A 19,151-nucleotide genomic window follows, 5' to 3' on the forward strand; every position below is an offset into this window, starting at 1 on the left:
CGATCAGGAGGCTGGAATTGTCTGGGGCACCTCTCCTGCTCCTACCAGGTTCTTTAGGGCTGTGGTTCAGTCACCACAACAGGGGAACTGAGGCCATAGCCATCACTTCTGTTGTTCCCCTTGTTCTACCTCCTCCATGTGTTCCAGTCCACCCTCCTTTAGATGTATGGATATGTAGAACTCTCTGGAATCCTGGTGCACTGGATAAAGAAATCTTCATTGAGTTATGAAATGAGTCTCAGATTGCAAGTAAGACACAAAGAGAGCATTTCATATTGCTATGATGCTGATGTAATTGTTCTTTTTAATTTTAATTTTATATTTTATTTAACTGAATATAGCCAAAATATTATCATTTCAACATAAAATAAATATAATAATTTTTAAAATGACTCTTTTATAAAGATATAATTCCTATGCTATAAACGTATCATTTTCATATATATAATTTAGTAGTTTCGAGCATATTCACAGAGTTGTGTAATCACTAACCCTATCTAATTCTAGAACATTTTAATCTTTCTAAAAAGAAACTCCATACCATTAGCAATTATTCCCTATGTTTCCTTTTCCATTAGAAATTTCCTTCCAGGGGGCGGTCCTAAGATGGCGGAGGAATAGGACGGGAAGACCACTTTCTCCCTCACAAATTCATCAAAAGAACATTTTAACACTGAGTAAATTCCACAAAACAACTTCTCAACACTGGCAGAGGACATCAGGCACCCAGAAGAGCAGATCATTGTCTTCAAAAACAGTCACCACCCGCCTGAGAAGGGGCACCAGTTGTACACCCAGAAAACTGAACAGCAGGGATGGAAAAGGCAAAAGTCGCAGCAACTGTGCTCACCAAACACCTGAGCTACTCGGACCTGGGAAGGGCTCAAAACGCAGGCCCAATGGAGTCTGCACCTCCGAGAACTACCTGAGTGCCTGAACCTGAGCGGCTTAGACCAGGGAGGTGCATGCAGCCCAGGGCCAGCCTCAGACAGTTCCCGGCAGAGCAACGTAGAGCCTGAGCAGTGTGCACTGTGAATGGGGGCAGGCCCAGCGTGGCTGAGACACTGCGAGCACAGGCCAGTGTTATTTGTTTGCAGCATCCCTCCCTCCCCACAGCGTGACTGAACAAGTGAGCCTAAAAAAAAGTGTCCACAACCACCCCCCTTGTGTCAGGGTGGAAATCAGACACTGAAGAGACAAGCAAACAGAAGAAGCTAAAACAGAGAGAACTGCCTTGGAAGTGACAGGTGCAATAGATTAAAACCCTGTCATTAGTACAGACTACATAGGAAGGGGCCTATAGATCTTGAGAAATATAAGCCAGACCAAGGAACTATCTGAAAATGAACTGACCCCACACTGCCCACAACACCACCAGAGAAAGTCCCAGATATATCTTTACTATTTTTTATGATCATTCTTCTTTTTGGTTTTTCTTTTCTTTTTTTAACATTTTTTAAATTTTTAAGTCCTCTATTTCTCCTTTAATTTTTATTTTTATAACCTACTATTACTTTTCAAAAAAAGACCCTATTTTTAAAGCAAATACCATATATATTTTTTTGTGGTTGTTGTTGTTTTTTAATATTCTTGTGACTTTGTTTTTTTCTTCTTCTTCTTCTTTTCTTTAATATTGTATTTTTGAAAATCCAACCTTTACTCTAGATTTTTAATCTTTGCTTTTTGGTATTTGTTATCAATTTTGTACCTTTAAAAACCCAATCTTCAGTACCCATTTTTACTTGAGAGTGAGATTACTGGCTTGACTGCTCTCTCCTCCTTTGGACTCTCCTTTTTCTCCACCAGGTTGCCTCTGTCTCCTCCTTCTCCCTTCTCTTCTGTACCCAACTCTGTGAACCACTGTGTGTTCCAGACGGTGGAGAACACTTAGGGAACTGGTTACTGGCTGGATCTGTCTCTCCCTTTTCATTTCCCTCTTTTATCCTCCTGGCCACCTTGATCTCCCTCTCCTCTTCTCTGTATAACTCCGTGAACATCTCTGAGCAGTCCATACTGTGGAGTGCACATAAGGAAGTGATTACTGGCTAGCTTGCTCTCTCCTCTTTTGATCCCACCTCATCTCATTCCAGTCACTTCTAATTCCCCCCTCCCTATTCCTTTCTCCATGTAACTCTGTGAACCTCTCTGGGTGTCCCTCAATGTGGAGAAACTTTTCATCTTTAACCTAGATGTTTTATCATCAGTGCTGTATAGATGGAGAAGTCTTGAGGCTACTGTAAAAATAAGACTGAAAACCAGAAGCAGGAGGCTTAAGTCCAAATCCTGAGGACATCAGAGAACTCCTGACTCCAGGGAACATTAATTGATAGGAGCTCATCAAATGCCTCCATACCTACACTGAAACCAAGCACCACCCAAGGGCCAACAAGTTCCAGAGCAAGACATATCACGCAAATTCTCAGGCAACATAGGAACACACCACTGAGCTTCAATATACAGGCAGCTCAAGTTACTCCAAAACCATTGACATCTCATAACTCATTACTGGACACTGCATTGCACTCCAGAGAGATGAAATCCAGCACCAGAACTATGACACAAGCTTCTCTAAGCAAGAAACCTTGACAAGCCACTTATACAACCCAACCACAGCGAGGAAACTCCATAATAAAGAGAACTCCACAAATTCCCAGAATACGGAAAGGCCACCACAAACGCAGCAATATAACCAAGATGAAGAGACAGAGGAATACCCAGCAGGTAAGGGAACAGGATAAATGCCCACCAAACCAAACAAAAGAGGAAGAGATAGGGAATCTACCTGATAAAGAATTTTGAATAATGATAGTGAAAATGATCCAAAATCTTGAAATCAAAATGGAATCACAGATAAATAGCCTGGAGACAAGGATTGAGAAGATGCAAGAAAGGTTTAACAAGGACCTAGAAGGAATAAAAAAGAGTTAATATATAATGAATAATGCAATAAATGAGATCAGAAACACTCTGGAGGCAACAAATAGTAGAATAACAGAGGCAGAAGATAGGATTAGTGAAGTATAAGATAGAATGGTAGAAATAAATGAATCAGAGAGGAAAAAAGAAAAAAGAATTAAAAGAAATGAGGACAATCTCAGAGACCTCCAGGACAATATGAAATGCTCCAACATTCGAATTATAGGAGTCCCAGAAGAAGAAGACAAAGAGAAAGACTATGAGAAAATACTTGAGGAGATAATAGTTGAAAACTTCCCTAAAATGGGGAAGGAAATAATCACCCAAGTCCAAGAAACCCAGGGAGTCCCAAACAGGATAAACCCAAGGTGAAAAACCCCAAGACACATATTAATCAAATTAACAAAGATCAAACACAAAGAACAAATATTAAAAGCAGCAAGGGAAAAACAACAAATAACACACAAGGGGATTCCCATAAGGATAACAGCTGATCTTTCAATAGAAACTCTTTGGAGGGAATGGCAGGATATCCTTAAAATGATGAAAGAAAATAACCTACTGCCCAGATTACTGTACCCAGCAAGGATCTCATTCAAATCTGAAGGAGAAATCAAAAGCTTTACAGACAAGCAAAAGCTGAGAGAATCAGCACCACCAAACCAGCTCTCCAACAAATGCCAAAGGATCTACCCTAGACAGGAAACACAAAGAGGGTGTATAAAGTCGAACCCAAAACAATAAAGTAAATGTCCATCAGCAGATGGATGGATAAGAAAGCTGTGGTACATATACACAATGGAGTATTACTCAGCTGTTAAAAAGAATTCATTTGAATCAGTTCTGATGAGATGGATGAAACTGGAGCCGATTATACAGAGTGAAGTAAGTCAGAAAGAAAAACACCAATACAGTATACTAACACATATATATGGAATTTAGAAAGATGGCAATGACGACCCTGTATGCAGGGCAGCAAAGGTGACACAGATGTGTATAATGGACTTTTGGACTCAGAGGGAGAGGGAGAGGGTGGGATGATTTGGGAGAATGGCATTGTAACAGGTATACTATTATGTAAGAATCGAATTGCCAGTCTATGTCCGATGCAGGATACAGCATGCTTGGGGCTGGTGCATGGGGATGACCCAGAGAGATGTTATGGGGAGGGAGGTGGGAGGGGGGTTCAAGTTTGGGAACGCATGTACACCTGTGGTGGATTCATGTCAATGTAAGGCAAAACCAATACAGTAATGTAAAGTAAAATAAAGTAAAATTAAAAATTAAAAAAAAACAAAACAATAAAGTAAATGGCAACTGGATCATATTTATCAATAATTACCTTAAATGTAAATGGGTTGAATGCCCCAACCAAAAGACAAAGACTGGCTGAATGGATACAAAAAGAAGACCCCTATATATGTTGTCTACAGGAGACCCACCTCAAAACAAGGGACACATACAGACTGAAAGTGAAGGGCTGGAAAAAGATATTCCAGGCAAACAGAGATCAAAAGAAAGCAGGAGTAACAATACTCATATCAGATAAAATAGACTTTAAAACAAAGGCTGTGAAAAGAGACAAAGAAGGCCACAACATAATGATCAAAGGATCAATCCAAGAAGAAGATATAACAATTATAAATATATATATGCACCCAATATAGGAGCACCGCAATATGTAAGACAAATGCTAACAAGCATGGAAGGGGAAATTAACAATAACACAATAATAGTGGGAGACTTTAATACCCCACTCAAGCCTTTGGACAGATCAACTAAACAGAAAATTAGCAAGGAAACAAAAACTTTAAATGATACAATAGACCAGTTAGACCTAATTGATATCTATAGGACATTTCACCCCAAAACAATGAATTTCACCTTATTCTCAAGTCCTCATGAAACCTTCTCCAGGATAAATCACATCCTGGGCCATACATCTAGCCTTGATAAATTCAAAACAATTGAAATCATTCCAAGCACCTTTTCTGACCATAATACATTAAGATTAGATCTCAATTACAGGAGAAAAACTATTAAAAATTCCAACATATAGAGGCTGAACAACACACTTCTGAATAACCATCAAATCACAGAATAAATAAAAAAAGAAATCAAAATATGCATAGAAACAAATAAAAATGAAAACACAACAACCCAAAACCTGTGGGACACTATAAAAGCAGTGCTAAGGGGAAAGTTCATAGCAATACAGGCATATCTCAAGAAACAAGAAAAAAGTCAAATAAATAACCTAACTCTACACCTAAAGCGACTAGAGAAGGAAGAAATGGAGAACCACAGGGTTAGTAAAAGGAAAGAAATCTTAAAAATTAGGGGAGAAAAAAATGAGAAACAAAAGAGACCATTGCAATAATCAACAAAGCTAAAAGCTGGTTATTTAAGAGGATAAATAAAATTGAGAAACCATTAGTCAGCCTCATGAAGAAACAAAGGGAGAAAAATCAAATCAAAGAATAAGAAATGAAAATGGAGAGATCACAACAGACAACACAGAAATACAAAGGATCATAAGAGACTACTATCAGCAATTATATGCCAATAAAATGAACCTGGAAGAAATAGAAAATCTTAACAGACTCATCACAAGCACGAAAATTGAAACTGTAATCAGAAATCTTCCAGCAAACAAAAGCCTAGGACCAGACGGCTTCACAGCTGAATTCTACCAAAAATTTAGAGAAGAGCTAACAGCTATCCTACTCAAACTTTTGCGGAAAATTGCAGAGGAAGATAAACTTCCAAACTCATTCTATGAGGCCATCATCACCCTAATACCACAACCTGACAAAGATGCCACAAACAAAGAAAACTACAGGCCAATATCCCTGATGAACATAGATGCAAAAATTCTTAATAAAATTCCTGTAATCAGAATCCAACAACACATTAAAAAGATCATACACCGTGACCAAGTGGGCTTTATCCCAGGGATGCAAGAATTCTTCAATATTTGCAAATCAATCAATGTACTTCACCACATTAACAAATTGAAAAGTAAAAGCCATATGATTATCTCAATAGATGCAGAGAAAGCCTTTGACAAAATTCAACATCCTTTTATGATAAAAAAAAAAAACCTCTCCAGAAAGCAGGAATAGAAGGAACATACCTCAACATAATAAAAGCTATATATGACAAACCCTCAGCAAACATTATCCTCAATGGTGAAAAATTGAAAGCATTTCCCCTAAAGTCAGGAACAAGACAAGGGGGCTCACTTTCACTGCTACTATTCAACATAGTTCTGGAATTTTCAGCAACAGCAATCAGAGCAGAAAAAGAAATAAAAGGAATCCAAATTGGAAAAGAAGTAAAATTCTCACTGTTTGCAGATGACATGACCCTCTACATAGAAAACCCTAAAGATTCCACCAGAAAATTACTAGAGCTAATCAATGAATATAGTAAAGTTGCAGGATATAAAATCAATACACAGAAATCCCTTGCATTCCTATACACTAATAATAAGAAAGTAGAAAAAGAAAGTAAGGAAACAATTCCATTCATCATTGCAACAAAAAGAATAAAATACTTAGGAATGTATCTACCTAAAGAAACTAAACACCTATATATAGAAAACTATAAAACACTGGTGAAAGAAATCAAAGAAGACACTAATAGATGGAGAACCATGTTCATGGATCAGAAGAATCAATATAGTGAAAATGAGTATACTACCCAAAGCAATCTATAGATTCACTGCAATCCCTAGCAAGCTACCAATGGTATTTTTCACAGCGCTAGAATAAATAATTTCACAGTTTGTATGGAAATACAAAAAACCTCAAATAGCCAAAGCAATCTTGAGAAAGAAGAATGGACCTGGAGGAATCAACCTGCCTGACTTCAGGCTCTACTACAAAGCCACAGTCATCAAGACAGTATGGTACTGGCACAAAGACAGAAATATAGATCAATGGAACAAAATAGAAAGCCCAGAGATAAGTCCACACACCTATGGACACCTTATCTTCGACAAAAGAGGCAAGAATATACAATGGATTAAAGACAATCTCTTTAACAAGCCGTGTTGGGAAAATGGTCAACCACTTGTAAAAGAATGAAACTAGAACACTTTCTAACACCATACACAAAAATAAACTCAAAATGGATTAAAGATCTAAACGTAAGATCAGAAACTATAAAACTCCTAGAGGAGAACATAGGCAAAACACTTTCTGACATAAATCACAGCAGGATCCTCTATGATCCACCTCCCAGAATACTGGAAATAATAGCAAAAATAAACAAATGGGATCAAATTAAAATTAAAAGCTTCTGCACAACAAAGGAAACTATAAGCAAGGTGAAAAGACAGCCTTCGGAATGGGAGAAAATAATAGCAAATGAAGCAACTGACAAACAACTAATCTCAAAAATATACAAGCAACTCCTGCAGCTCAATTCCAGAAAAATAAATGACCAAATCAAAAAATGAGCCAAAGAACTAAACTGACTTTCTCCAAAGAAGACATACAGATGGCTAACACATGAAAAGATGTTCAACATCACTCATTATCAGAGAAATGCAAATCAAGACCACAATGAGGTACCATTTCACACCAGTCAGAATGGCTGCAATCCAAAATTCTACAAGCAATAAATGCTGGAGAGGCTGCGGAGAAAAGGGAACCCTCCTACACTGTTGGTGGGAATGCAAACTAGTACAGCCACTATGGAGAATAATGTGGGGATTCCTTAAAAAACTGGAAATAGAACTGCCTTATGACCCAGCAATCCCACTGCTGGGCATACACACTGAGGAAAACGGAATCGAAAGATACACATGTACTCCAATGTTCATCACAGCACTGTTTATAATAGCCAGGACATGGAAGCAACCTAGATGTCCATCAGCAGATGAATGGATAAGAAAGCTGTGGTACCTGTACACAATGGAGTATTACTCAGCCATTAAAAAGAATATATTTGAATCAGTTCTAATGAGGTGGATGAAACTGGAGCCGATTATCCAGAGTGAAGTAAGCCAGAAAGAAAGACACCAATACAGTATATTAACACATATATGTGGAATTTAGAAAGATGGTAATGATAACCCTGTATGCAAGACAGCAAAAGAGACACAGATGTATAGAACAGACTTTTAGACTCTATGGGAGAGGGCGAGTGTGGGATGATTTGGGAGAATGGCATTGAAACATGTATACTATCATGTAAGAAATGAATCACCAGTCTAGGTTTGATACAGGATACAGGATGATTGGGGCTGGTGCACGGGGATGACCCAGAGAGATGATATGGGGAGGGAGGTGGGAGGGGGGTTCAGGATTGGGAACTCATGTACACCCGTGGCGGATTCATGTCAATGTATGGCAAAATCAATACAGTATTGTAAAGTAAAATTTAGAAAAAAAAATTAAAAAAAAGAAATTTCCTTCCAGAAATAACTAATCTAATTCCTGTGTACATTGATTTCCCATTTTAGACATTTCATATAAATAGAATAATATATTATTTGATATTTTGCATCTGGCTTCTTTCACTTGACATAGTATATTCAATATTCAACAATGTTGTGCATACATCAGTACTTCATTCTGTTCTGTGGCTGAATAATTTATATTATATGAATATACCATATTTTGCTTATCCACTAATCATTTGGTGAACAGTTAATTTGTTTTCATTTTGGTGATTATGAATAACACTGCTATGAATATTTGCATGCAAGGTTTTTACCTGGAAATATGTCTTAAATTCTCTGGGATATACTAGGAGTGGAATTGCTGGATGTGGTAAGCAGAATAATGGCCATCTAAAGTTGTTAGTACACATGGAAAAAGGAAATTGAAGTTTTAGACTGACTGAAAGCTGCCAACTGGGTGACCTTAAAATAGGGAGATTATCCTGAATTATATGTGTGTCCTACATGTAATCACAAGGGTATATAAGTGTGGAGGGAGAGTCAGAATAGAAAATCCAGAGGAAAACATGTGACACCAAAAGAAGGCTTAAAATAATCCTATGCTACAGACTTTCATGATGCTTGTACGCATAAACTAAGAAGTGCTGGATGCCTCTATAACCTGGAGAAGGAAAGAAAGTGATTATCTCCTACAGTTCCCCAGAAAGGATGGCAGCTCTGCCAACACATTGCTTTCAGTCCAGTGAGATCTGTACCTGATTTGTGAAATAAGAATCAATGAGATAATGTCTTCTTATTGTCAATATATATGCAATATAAAATTTACTAATTTTAAACATTTTTATTTTTTTTTAATTTTTTTTTTTTGCATCATAAGGTCTTTATTGCTGATTTGTGCTGCTGGGCAAGAAATACTTGTCATGGAGACTTAAATAATTCATTTAATAGATGCAATTCTCTTTTTTACATTTTATTTATTTATTATTTATTTTAATTGGAGGTTAATTACTTTCAATATTGTATTGGTTTTGCCATACATCAACATGAATCTGCCACAGGCATACACGTGTTCTCCATCCTGAACCCCCCTCCCTCCTCCCTCCCTGTACCATCCCTCTGGGTTGTCCCAGTGCACCAGCCCCAAGCATCCAGTATCATGCATCGAACCTGGACTGGTGATTCGTTTCATATATGATATTATACATGTTTCAAAGCCATTCTCCCAAATCATCCCACCCTTTTCCTCTCCCACAGAGTCCAAAAGACTGTTCTATACATCTGTGTCTCTTTTGCTGTCTTGCATACAGGGTTATCATTACCATCTTTCTAAATTTCATATATTAGCATTAGTATACTGTATTGGTGTTTTCCTTTCTGGCTTACTTCACTCTGTATAATAGGCTCCTGTTTCATCCACCTCATTAGAACTGATTCAAATGTATTCTTTTTAATGGCTGAGTAATACTCCATTGTGTATATGTACCACAGCTTTCTTATCCATTCATCTGCTGATGGACATCTAGGTTGCTTCCATGTCTTGACTATTATAAACAGTGCTAAAAAAAATAAACATTTTAAAGTATACAATTTAGTGGTACAAAATACATGCACAGTGTTGTACAACTATCACCAATATCTAGTTGGAGAACTTTTTGTCATGGCAAAAAGAAACTCTATATTCATTAACAGTTACTCCTCATTTACCTCTTCACCCAGTCCCTGGAAACCACTAATCTGCTTTTTGTCTTTATGAATTGCCAATTCTATATATTTTACATAAATGCAAACATATGTGGCTTTTGGGTCTAGTTTCTTTCAATTAGCATAGTAGTTTCAAGGTTCATACGAGTTGTACCATGTATCAATACTTAACTCTTTTCAATGGCTGACTAGTATTACATTGTATGTCTATCCCACATTATGTCTCTCTCTGTTCAACAGTTGATGGACATTTGAGCTGTGTTCACTTTTTGGTTACTGTGAATAGTGCTGCTATCAACATTCCTCTACAAGCTTTTATTTGAAAACCTGTTTTCAGTTCTTTTGGGTATATAAATATGAGTCAAATTGCTGGGTTGTATAATAATTCTATGTTTGACTAAGGTTGACACTTAAACAATGTGGGGGTTAAGGGTATTGACCCAACATCACATTGAAAATCCATATATAACTTATAGTTGACCTTCCATATAAATGGTTCCTCTGTATCCATGATTCCTCTGTTTATGTAATTCTGCATGTGCAAATTCAATCAACTACAGACTGGGTAGGACTATAGTATTTACTAAAATAGTAAAAAATACACATATACATGTACTCGTGCAACTGAAACTCATATTGTTCAAGAGTCAACTCTAATTGAAGAAAAACTGTAGTACTTTCCATAGTGGCTGCACTATTTTATATTCCCACCAGTAGTATATGAGTGTTCCCATTCTCCAAACATCACATAATATTCTTTTTTTATTAATTATGGTCATCCTGGTATCTGTGAAGTGTTATCTAACTGTGGTTTTGATTTTCCTTATGAAAAATATTGAGTATTTTTTCATGTGTTCATTGATCACTTGTGTACCATATTGAAGAGTTATATATCCAGGTCCTTTATATATTTTTACACACATTTTACAGGTTGCTTTTCATTTACAGTTATTACAAAATATTTGCTATCTTCCCCACATTGTACAATACCATCTTGTGTCTATCTTACACCCCATAATTTGTACCTCCCACTCCTCCACTCCATATTTCCTCTTACCACCTCCCTGCTGGTAACTGCTAGTTTATTTTCTGTGAGTCAGCTTTAAAAAAATATTCACTATTTTGTTGTATATTTTAGATTCTATGTACAAATAAAATTATATATTTGTCTTTCTCTGTCTGACATATTTCACTTAGCATAACATACTCCAATAGCAAAATTTTATACTTTTTATGGCTGAGTATTACTCCACTGTATATATACCACATCTTCTTTAGCCATTTATCTGTTGTATCTTTTTTAATTAGTGTGTTTTTTTGGGGGGTTTATATACCTAAGAGTGGAATTGATGCATCATATGGTAGTTCTATTTCTAGTTTTTTGAGAAACCTCCATAGTATTCTCCATAATGGCTGCACCAATTTACATTCCCACCTACAGTGTAGGAGAGTTCCCTTTTCTCCACATCCTTGCCAACATTTGTTATGTGTGGTCTTCTTGAGGATAGCCATTCTGACAGGAGATATCTCATTACAGTTTTGATCTGCATTTCCCTGATTAGCGATATTGAGCATCTCTTCATTTGATTGTTGGATTAAAGAATTAAATGTAAGATAAAATACCATAAAACTCCTCAAGAAAAACATAGGTAGATGAATACATAAATCACAACAATATTTTTTTGGATCAATTTCCTAAAGTAAATAAAATAAAAGCAAAAGTAAATGAGTAGGACCTAATTAAAAGCTTTCACACAGCAAAGGAAATTATCCACAAAGTGAAAAGACAACCTACTGAATAGGAGAAAATACTTGCAAATGATATGATCATCAGGGGTTAATATCCAACATATATAAACAGCTCATACAATACAATATTAAAAACTGCTTTCATTTTATTTTTTTAAATGCTTCAATTGGTGAAATATTGATTCACAATTGATTGGTTTCTGTTGTACAATGACACAAATCAATCATAATTATATATAAATATATATATATATACATATATATCCTCCCTCTTGAGCTTCCTACCCTCCCCCCATTTCACCCTTCTACATTATTGCAGAGCACCAGGCTGGGCTTCCTGTGTTATATAGCAACTTGCCACTAACTGTGGTTCATGGGGTCACAAAGAGTTGGACACGACTGAGCAATTGAATTGAACTGATCTATTTTACACATGATAGTGTACATATGTCAATGCTACTTTCTCAATTCATCCCACCCTCACCTTCCCCCACTGTGCCCACAAGTCTGTTCTCTACTAGATTCATCAGTACCATTTTTCCAGATTTCATCATTAGTAGTCACTTGGTCATGTCTAACTCATGTGATCTGCCAGGCTCCTCTGTCCATGAAATTTTCCAGGCAAGAATACTGGAGTGGGTTGCCATTTCCTTCTTCAGGGGATATTTCCAAACCAAGGATTGAACTTGTGTCTCCTGCATTGCAGGCAGACTCTCTACTATGTGAGCCACCAGGGAAGACCCTCGATTCCATATATATGTGTTACTATATGATACTTGTTTTTCTTCTTCTGACTTCACTCTGTATAAGAAGTTCCAGGTTTATTCATTTCACTACAACAGACTCAAACTTGTTCCTTTTTATGACTATGAGTATGAGTAACAAGAAATATGAGTCATATTTCATTGTATGTACCACATCTTCTTTATTTATTCATCAGGCAATGGATATATAGGTTGCTTCCATGTCCTGGTTATTGCAAATAGTGCTACAATGAACACTGGGGTACATGTGTCTTTCTGAATTGTGGTTTTCTCAGGGTCAGTTTTCATTCCTGTCTCAAAGAAGGACAATACCAAAGAATGCTCAAAATACCCTACAATTGTGCTCATTTCACATGCTAGTAAAGTAATGCACAAAATCATTCAAGCTAGGCTTCAACAGTATGGGAACTTAGAAATTCCAGATGTATAAGTTGGCTTTAGAAAATGCAGAGGAACCAGAGATCAAATTGCCACTATCCATTGAATCATAGAAAAAACAAGAGAATTCCAGAAAAATATCTTCTTCTGCTTCATCAACTATGCTAAAGCCTTTGACTGTGTGGATTACAAGCTGTGAAAAATTATTAAAGAGATGGGAATACCACACCACCTTACCTGTCTCCTGAGAAACCTGTATGCAGGTCAAGAAGCAACAGTTAGAATCGGACGTGGAACAACAGACTGGTTCAAAATTGGGACAGAAGTGCATCAAGGCTGTATATTATCACCCTGCTTATTTAACTTATATGCAGAGTATATCATGCAAATGCCAGGCTGGGTGAATCACAAACTTAAATCAAGATTGACAGGAGAAATAACAATAACTTCAGATATGCAGATGACACCACCCTAATGGCAGAAAGTGAAAAGGAACTGAAGAGCCTCTTGAGGAAGGTGAGAGTGAAAAAACTGGCTTCAAACTCAACATTCAGAAAACTAAGATCATGGAATCTGGTCTCATCACTTCCTGGCATATAAAGAGGGAAGCAATGGAAACAGTGAGCCATTTTATCTTCTTGGGATTCAAAATCACTGCAGATGGTTAATGCAGCCATAAAACTAAAAGATACTTGCTCCTTGGAAGAAAAGCTATGACAAACCTAGACAGCATATTGAAAAGCAGAGACATCACTGTGCCAACAAAGGTCTGTCTAGCCAAAGCTATGGTTTTTCCAGTAGTCATGTATGGATGTGAGAGTTGGACAATAAAGAAGGCTGAGAAAGAATTGATGCTTTTGAAATGTGGTGCTGGAGAAGATTCTTAAGAGTCCCTTGGACTACAAGGAGATCAAACCTGCCAATCCTAAAGGGAATCAATCCTGAATTGGCAGGACTGATGCTGAAGGTTAAATTCCAATACTTTGGCCACCTGTTATGAAGAACTGACTCATTTGAAAAGACCCTGATGCTGGGAAAGCTTGAAGTCGGGAGAAGGGGACGACAGAGGACGAGATGTTTGGATGGCATCACCGAGTCAATGGACATAAATTTGACAAAACTCTGGGAGAAAGTGAGGAACAGGGAAGCCTAAAGTACTGCAGTCCATGGAGTTGCAATGAGTCAGACACAACTGAGTGACTGAACAACAGCAGGGTATATACATGCCCAGTAATGGGGTTGCTGGAACATGCTGTATATTTATTCCTAGTTTTAAAAGAAGTCTCCATACTGTTCTCCATAATGGCTGTCAGTTTAAATTCCCACCAACAGTGCAAGAGGGTTCCCTCTTCTCCACATTCTCTCCAGCATTTATTATTTCTAAATTTTTTGATGATGGCTGTTCTGGTTGGTGTGAGGTGGCATCTCACTGTAGTTTTGATTTCCATTTCTCTAATAATGAGCAATGCTGAGTCTCTCTTCATGTTTATTGGCCACTTGTATTTCTTCTTTGGAGAAATGTCTGTTTAAGTATTCTGCCAATTTTCTTATTGAGTTGTTTGTTTTTCTGATACTGAGCTGTATGAGCTGCTTATATATTTTGGAGTTTAACCCTTTTTCAGTTGCTTTGTTTGCATTTATTTTCTCCCACTCTGAGGGTTGTCTTTTCATCTTGTTTATAGTTTCCTTTGCTGTGCAAAAGCTTTTGAGTTTTAAATCAGTCCCATCTTTTTATTTTTGTTTTTGTTTCCATTCCTCTAAGAGGTGGGTGAGAGAAAATCTTACTGCTATTTATGTCAAAGAGTGTTCTGCCGGTGTTTTCCTCTAAGAGCTTTATAGTCTCTGGACTTACATTTAAGTTTCTGGTCCATCTTGAGTTTATTTTTGTGTATGGTGTTAGGAAATGTCCTAATTTCATTCTTTTTCACATAGTTGCCCAGTTTTTCCAGCACCACTTATTGAAGAGGCTATCTTTTCCCCACTGTATATTATTGCCTCCTTTGTCAGAGATAAGGTGCCCATATGTGCATGGATTTATCTCAGGGCTCTCTATCATGTTCTATTGGCCTATATTTATGTTTTCGTGCCAGTACTATACTGTCTTGATGACTGTAGCTTTGAATATAGCCTGAAGTCAGGGAGGATTGTTCCTTCAACTCTGCTTTTCTTTCTCAGTGTTGCTTTGGCTTTTGGGGGTCTTTTGTGTTTCCATACAAATTGTGCAACTTTTTCTTCTAGTTCTGTGAAAATGGCCAATGGTAATTTAATAGGGATTGCATTGAATCTGTAGATTGCTTTGGGTAGTGTGAAATGAAATATTTTCTGCCATAACAATGGGCAAGAATGTCAGCCCTCAGTGATTTGGGGCCTCCAAATGTGATTGAGGACTCCCAAAATGGAACACGATGCCTGCAATCCAGCAGATATTGTATTCTTTTTGTTGCAATGATGAATGGGATTGTTTCCCTCATTCCTCTTTCTGATTTTTCATTTTTAGTCTATTGGAATGCTGGAGAAGACAATGGCAACCCACTCCAGTACTCTTGCCTGGAAAATCCCATGGACAGAGGAGCCTGGTAGGCTGCAGTATTGGAATGCAAGGGATTTCCATGTATTAATTCTATATCCTGTGACTTTACTAAATTCATTGATTAGCAGTTTTTTGGTTGCATTTGAAAGGTTTTCTATGTATATAGTGTGTCATCTGCAGTGAGAGTTTTACTTCTTTTCCAATCTAGATTCCTTTCATTCCCACTTTCTAGATATCTTTTGACTTCCTCTTTTATTTCTTCAGTGGCTTCCTGGCTATTTAGAAGTATATAGTTTGGAAGTTTAGAAGTTTGTCTTTGTGTTCAAACACTTTGCTTTCAAAATGTGCAGAAAAACTTTGTACAGTTAAAAAATTGGACAGTTTTTTGTATTGCTTTTGAATTGTGAGAGTTTTTGATGTGATCTGTATATTAGACCTTTATCAGATACATAATTAACAAATATCTTTTCCCATCCTGTAGGTTGTCATTTAACTGTCTTGAGAATGACCTCTGGCACATGAGTTTACTTTCATGAAATTCATTTATTTATTCTTACATTTTGTTGCTCATAATTTTAGTGTCATATCACATAAACTATTGTCAAATACAAGGTCATGGACATTTGTCCCCATGTTTCTTCCAAGAGTTTTAAGTTTTAGTTCTATTATTTCAGTCTTTTAAACCACTAAAAAGTTGCATATGCTATGAGATAAGGGTTCAGCTTTATTGGATTGTATGTGGATATTCAATTGTTCCAACACCATTTTTGAAGGGGCTATTATGTCTCATTGAATGATTATGACACATCCTTCAAAAGTCAATTGATATATTTTTTGTTGACCCTCAATCCAATTTCATTGATCTATATGGCAATCCTTATACTAGAATGACACTTTTTATGGATGTAATTTTGCAGTAATTAAACTCAAGATGTTTGAGTCCTCCAAAGTTGTCCTTCCTTTTCAAGATTGTTTTGACTATTCAGGGCCCCTCATATTCCCACATAAATTTTACAGTTGATGTTTTTCATATCTGCAAAATTGCTTTTGGCATTTTCTAGTAACTGCACTGAACCTGTAGATTTCATAGATTTCATTAAGCAGTATTATAATCTTGAAAATAATATATTTCAATTCATGAATATGGAATATCTTTCCATTTACTTAAGGCTTTTAAATTTTCTTTCAGCAGCCCTTTGAATTTTCAGTGTTTGTGTCTTATACTTCCTTAGTTAAACTTTTTCCTAAGCATGCTATTATTTTAAATGTTACTTTACATAGAATTGCTTTAGTAATTTAATTTTTGGGTTGTTGATTGCTAGTACATCAAAAGGCAACAGATTGTTTTTTGTGTTGGTTTTGCATCTTGCAACTTTGCTGATTTTTTTCTTAGCTTTAGTAGACTTTTTGGTAAATTCTTTAGGATATTTTACATATAAAATCGTGTCATCTGTGACTAGAGATAGTTTTACTTCTTCCTTTTAAAAATATATACCATTTGTGGTTTGTGTGTGTGTGTGTGTGTGTGTGTGATTAATTAGTCTGCCTAGAACTTTATTACAATGTTGAGCAGATGGGGTGAAAATGAACATCCTTTTCTTGATCCTAGTCCTAAGGTTAGGCTTTCAGTCTTTCACCATTTAGTATGATACTGCCTGTGTGTTTTTCATGAAGTTCTTATCAGCATAAGGAAAGTCATTTCTATTCCTATATTGCTAAACGTTTTTATTATGAAAAGGTGTTGAATATCATCAGTTGCTTTTTCTGTGTTATTTAGTGTGATAACATTTTTTATGCCTTCATTCTATTAATGTAGTGTCAAACATAGTCTTATTTTTATATGTGGAAACACCTTTGCATCCTTTATAACCTTCACTTTGAATTGGTTATATTTCTTTTAATATGTTTCTGGATTAGAGTGAATAGTATTTTTCTGAGAGTTTCTCCATCTATACATGATGTGCATATATATTCTATAATTTTATTTTTCTTTTTACAATGTTCTTCCCTATAGTTTTAGTAAAGGTAATCACGATCTCCAGAACATATTAGAATGTACTCCCTCTTCTATTCTTTTGGAAGAGTTTGAGAAAGATTGATATTAATTCTAATTTTAAGGGTTTAGTAGAAGTAGAATAACGGAGATGGAAGATAGGCTTAGTGAGGTAGAAGATAGAATGGTAGAAATAAATGAATCAGAGAGGAAAAAAGAAAAAAGAATTAAAAGAAATGAGGACAATCTCAGAGACTTCTGGGACAATGTTAAACACTCCAACATTCGAATCATAGGAGTCCCAGAAGAAGAAGACAAAAAGAAAGACTATGAGAAAATACTTGAGGATAAGAGTTAAAAACTTCCCTAAAATGGGGAAGGAAGAAATCACCCAAGTCCAAGAAACCCAGAGAGTCCCAAACAGGATAAACCCAAGGTGAAACACCCACAGACATATATTAATCAAATTAACAAAGATCAAACACAAAGAACAAATATTAAAAGCAAGGGAAAAATAAGAAATAACACACAAGGGGATTCCCATAAGGATAACAGCTGATCTTTCAATAGAAACGCTTCAAGCCAGGAGGAAATGGCAGGACATACTTAAAGTGATGAAAGACAATAACCTACAGCCCAGATTACTGTACCCAGCAAGAAACTCATTCAAATCTGAAGGAGAAATCAAAAGCTTTAAGACAAGCAAAAGCTGAGAAAATCAGCACCACCAAACCAGGTTTCCAACAAATGCCAAAGGATCTACTCTAGACAGGAAACACAAAGAGGGTGTATAAACTCGAGCCCAAAACAATAAAGTAAATGGCAACGGGATCATATTTATCAATAATTACCTTAAACGTAAATGGGTTGAATGCTCTAACCAAAAGACAGACTGGCTGAATGGATATAAAAACAAGATCCCTAGATATAAAAACAAGATCCCTATATATGTTGTCTACAAGAGACCCATCTCAAAACAAGGGACACATACAGACTGAAAGTGAAGGGCTGGAAAAAGATATTCCAGGCAAACAGAGATCAAAAGAAAGCAGGAGTAGCAATACTCATATCAGATAAAATAGACTTTAAAACAAAGGCTGTGAAAAGAGACAAAGAAGGCCACTACATAATGATCAAAGGATCAATCCAAGAAGAAGATATAACAATTAAAAATATATATGCATTCAACATAGGAGCACTGCAATATGTAAGACAAATGCTAACAAGCATGGAAGGGGAAAATAACAATAACACAATAATAGTGGGAGACTTTAATACCCCACTCAAGCCTTTGGACAGATCAACTAAACAGAAAATTAACAAGGAAACACAAACTTTAAATGATACAATAAACCAGTTAGACCTAACTGATATCTATAGGACATTTCACCCCAAAACAATGAATTTCACCTTTTTCTCAAGCACACATGGAACCTTCTCCAGGATAGATCACATCCTGGGCCATACATCTAGCCTTGGTAAATTCAAAACAATTGAAATCATTCCAACCATCTTTTCTGACCACAAGGCAGTATGATTAGATCTCAGTTACAGGAGAAAAACCATTAAAAATTCCAACACATGGAGGCTGAACAACATGCTGCTGAATAACCAACAAATTACAGGAGAAATCAAAAAGGAAATCAAAATCTGCATAGAAACGAATGAAAACGAAAACACAACAACCCAAAACCTGTGGGACATTGT

Source organism: Ovis canadensis, chromosome X (genome assembly GCF_042477335.2).
Source record: "Ovis canadensis isolate MfBH-ARS-UI-01 breed Bighorn chromosome X, ARS-UI_OviCan_v2, whole genome shotgun sequence".
Lineage (NCBI taxonomy): Eukaryota > Metazoa > Chordata > Mammalia > Artiodactyla > Bovidae > Ovis > Ovis canadensis.